The sequence below is a fragment of the Chiloscyllium punctatum genome, chromosome 28 (assembly GCF_047496795.1).
Source record: "Chiloscyllium punctatum isolate Juve2018m chromosome 28, sChiPun1.3, whole genome shotgun sequence".
Taxonomy (NCBI): Eukaryota; Metazoa; Chordata; class Chondrichthyes; order Orectolobiformes; family Hemiscylliidae; genus Chiloscyllium; species Chiloscyllium punctatum.
In genome coordinates, this window is record NC_092766.1 from 15,082,308 (window position 1) to 15,087,029 (window position 4,722).

The window sequence follows — 4,722 nt, forward strand, 5'->3', positions numbered from 1 at the left end:
CCCTTGCATTAAACATTCTCCCCCCTCTCCCTTTTATTTAACTGTTCTCCTTTTTATTTAACTGTTCTCTCCCTTCAAACATATTCCCTCCCTCTTTCCCTTTTTAGATCTATTCCCTCTCCTCCTTTCTTAAGTGTATTCTCCCCCTTCCCTTTTTTAAATATTCCCTCTCCTCCTTTCTGCTTCCCTTTCTTTTTTAAGTGTATTCTCCCTGTCCTTTTTTAAGTATTCTCCCCATTCCCTTTATTTTCTAAACCTTCTCTTCCCCATTTTCCCTTTTAAAAAATTCCCTCTATCTTCCCCCTTCCCTTTTTTAAAATGTTCTCTCCCCTTTTCCCTTTTTAAATATTCCCTCTCTCTCTTCCTTCTTCCCCTTCCTTTTTTAAATGTTCCCTCCTCTTCCCCTTCTATAAATATTCCCTCCCCCTTCTCCTTTTTATTAAATATTTCCCTCTTTTCCCCCCTTCCTTTTCGTTTTTAAATGTTCTCTCCCTTTTCACTTTTTAAAATATTCTCTTCCCTTTTTAAAATATTCTATTCCCTTTCCCTTTTTTAAATATTCCATCTTTCTTCCCCTTTTTCTTGCCCCCTTTTTAAAAATATTCCCTTTCCCTAACCCCATCCCTTTTTAAGTTCTCTCTCCCTTTTCCTTTTTAAACTTTTCCTTCTCTCTCTTCCTCCTTTGCTTTTTAAAGTATTCACTCCTCTTTCTCTTTTTAAAATATTCCTTCTCTCTATCCCCCACTTCTCGTTCTTTTATAAGTATTCCCTGTCTTCTCCCTTCCCGTTTTTAGAATATTCTCTCCCCTTTACTTACTCTTTTTTAAAATATCCCCCCGCCCCGTTGTAATTTTCTCCTTTTAAAAAAGAGGAATGTTTTAATTTCTCTTTTTCTATTGCCCCCTCTCCTTTAAATATTGCCCCTGTATTTCTCTCTCAAAATATTCTGTTTTTAAAATATTCCACCCGTTGTCTCCACTTCCCTTTCCCGTTTTTCAATATTCCCTCTTTTGACACCCTCTTCCTTTTTATAAATATTTCCTCATTTGCCCCCTACCTTTTTAAAATATTCCCTCCCTTGCCATCCCTTCCTTTTCTTGTCACCCCTTCCTTTTTTATACCCTTCTCTCTCTTTCATACTCTCCCTGTATCCACTTTTTTAAATACTCCCCCCTCTTTTTTAAAAAAATTCTTCCTCTACCCCCTCTTAATGTTCCCTTCCACTTTCTTCCTTTTTTAATATTCCCCCTCTCTTTCACTCTTTTAATATTCCATCCCACTTTACACCTGTCTTTTTTAAGTATTTCCCTATCTTTTAATATTCCCTCCTCTTTCTTTGTCTTCCTTTTACCCCTCTTTCTGCCTTTTTAATATTGCCTCTCTTTTTCCCCCCCCTTCCTGTTTCCTCTTTAATATCCTCCCATCCCCCCTCTCTCTTGATAGTCCTTCTCTTTTTAATATTTCCTCTTTCCCTTTTGCTCTTTTCATAACATGCCCTTTTTCTTAATATCATCCCTCTCTGTCTCTTTAAAATTCCGCCCGTCTACCCCACTTTCCCTTTTGTAATATTCATCCCTCTTCCCTTCTTTCACTTTAAATATTCTCTCCTGCCCCCTCTCCTGTTTTCAACTATTCTTTTCCTGTCTGTCTCTTCTTTTAATATTCTCCCCTTTGTCCCTGTCTTCAATATTCCCTTCCTCTCTCTTGCCCCCATCATGGCTGACTGCGTGCATCTACATCTAGCATGAAGACTCCTGTGGGGTGTTTTCTTATTATTCTCTCTCCTTTTCTCCTGCACAAAAAAATCAAATAGAAAACAATTCCAGGTAAATTCTTCTTTATCTTCTCATCCTGTTCTATGCATGCAATTTAAAAAAAAATCTTTCTTCTTTCCTTTCTTTTCTTCCATTCCTCTACTCCAAACATGACCCTTTTTCTTATTCCTTCTCATCTCATCTCTTTCGTCTCAGATCTTCTTTCTCCCATGTCTTCCTTTTGTGGTACAGTTTCCTCTCTTCATTTACATTTTCTTTAAATGTATGCCTTCATCTCCCCTGGATTTTAACTAATTCTAAAAAAGAAAAATATCTCTCCTCCCTTTGCAAGAAAGCTTGCATTGTTTTGGAAAAAGCCAAGTTGCTTTTCCAGTCCACATGGCGTTTTTTTTTGGAAACGTGTTGGGGAGAGGATGCAGGAGCACTGCGCATCCCAGATTCCAGAAGTGTGCATTGGTTCACTTAAAGAGATTTCGGGTATATTTTCTGAAACAGAGGTGGCAGAAACATCGAAGAGGGGGTCAGATGAACACTCTGCGTTTTTGTCTCTTGGAAAGCATGGGGTTGGGAATGTGGCGTGAGCAGAATAGACCTTTTAAAAGAAGTCGGTGTTCTGAGTGGCCTCTGTCTGCCTTCATTGGGCCTGCAGCAATTTGGGCGTGAATGGCCTCAATGGGCAACGTGCCTACAAAGGATAATGGACGAGTGGAAATGTTTTTGTCGTTTACGGCTGGAAACCCCGCTGCCACTCCCTTGGTTGATTTTTATCGTGGAAAATGTTGGTGCCAACATTGGGGACAGTTTCCATCCCACCACCCATTTCACACCCCCCCCCCCCCCCCCCCCCCAGCATATTCCCCATTGGCACCTTAATCTCATCACGTTCGGATCTCCTTGTCACCATAGCCGAAATAATGAGGTGACTCGTTGCCTCATTTTGTTGAAGTTGGGATGGTGGTTTTACAGTTGCAAATGTTATGATGTTGCAACCCAGGTGGTAGAGAGCTGAAAAATTCCCAATATGATGTGAAACTTGCTTAAGTGGGTTGATTGGAGGTGAGGTGACGGAAAAGTGATGTCTCAGAGCAATAATCTTCCAATAACTTCCACATTGATCCAATGAGCAAATTCAGCTCTCCCTTGCTTCAGCTCTCCCTTGCTTCAGCTCTCTAATCTTGTAGTTACGCAATTCTTGACAAAATCCTAAATGCATGTGGTCTTCCATGCACACGCGGCGTTAACTAACTGCACAATCCACCTGTATGTGTGTTTTTCGAGCGCTTTTTCGTTTTATTTTATAACTGCGGGGTTTTTTTTCAAAATAGTGGCCCGAAAGCAAACCTGGTGTGACAATTCACTTGTGGAGAGTACTTGGCTCGTTATTATTATTCACTCTCTCTAAACCTGATTACAACTTCACAGTTTGTTAACTATTGAGCAGTTCTGGTTTCCGAGAGGTGTGGGTGTTATATTGTAGGTTTTCTGTGGTAGTGTGTGTATTAGGTTGAAGAGCACACGTGTTTTGTAATGATGGGTGTTTTGAACACAAAGCTTTGTTGAAGTGTCTGATCGTCATTGGCATTGCTTCAGTCATGGAGGGGTCATGTAGTTTGTAGTAATAGGAGTTTTGAGCACAGTGGAAACTTTCGCACTCATCTTCCACTGCGTTGCACATGTTAAGAGGGGATGTCTGTGTGGTTCGCAATTGCAAGGGATTTGGACAATGTGTTATGATGAATGTTTGCTTATCTTCTGTGGCATTGCTCAGGCTAAAACAGAGAGGGTCTGAGGAGCAGGCGAATCAACGTTTCGGAATTTGGAGATGCCGGTGTTGGACTGGGGTGTATAAAGTTAAAAATCACACAAGTCTAGGTTATAGTCCAACAGGTTTAATTGGAAGGAGCAGCGCTCCAAAAGCTAGTGCTTCCAATTAAACCTGTTGGACTATAACCTGATGTTGTGTGATTTTTAAAAAAATTTTAACGTTCAGGAATAAGCCCTTCATCAGGCCATTCCTGATGAAGGGCTTATGCCCGAGACTTTGATTCTCCTACTCTTCGGATGCTGCCTGACCTGCTGTGCCTTTCCAATGCCCCACACTCAACTCTGACCTCCAGCATCTGCAGTCCTTGCTTTCTCCTAAAACAGAGAGGACGCAGTTTGTGATAACCGCACGTCTTGGGACACACTGTGTAAGTACAGAAAGCATGTCGGTCTTCTGTGGCATTGCTCATGTTATGATGAAAGGACTTGCTTTGTCATTCTTGAAGAAGGGCTCATATCCGAAACGTCGATTCTCCTGCTCCTTGGATGCTGCCTGACCTGCTGCACTTTCCCAGCAACACATTTTCAGCTCTTGCTTTGTAATAACTGGGTTTTTGGCCAGAATCTAGTATTAATGACCTGCCGTGGCATTGCTCATTAAGATGAACAATGCCTTATTGAGTACAATGCTAAGTTCTAAATGTTTGTCGACCCTCTGTGGCATTGCTCATGTTAAGTTGGCGAGGGCACCTTTTCTCGAGTGGTCATTTTTTCCATCATGCCTAAATAAAAATCCTTTATTGTCAGAGTTAATAAATCTTCCAAGATATTGATGACAGCCATTTGAATGCAGTTTATTTCTGAGTATAGTTTTCATAACGCTCTGCGTTGGTTGTTAAGCTGTAGGAAATTTGCATGAAATAATTTGGGCTTAGAATCCAATGCGAAAACTGTAAATAATAAGTGACAAAGAGGAGAGGAAGTAGTCTGAAATACACTTGGGGCAGTCAAAATCTATTGTTTTCCTTTTGCGGGAAGAAATTGCATTGGTTTGAAATTATGTCTCATAAAGGTAGATTTCTCTGATCTTGATTGTGGTCATTATAAATTGTGGCTGGGTTTTCATTTTGAACTTTGCCATGCAAAATATAGCACCGTCAATGTGAAACTTCTAACTGTTCAG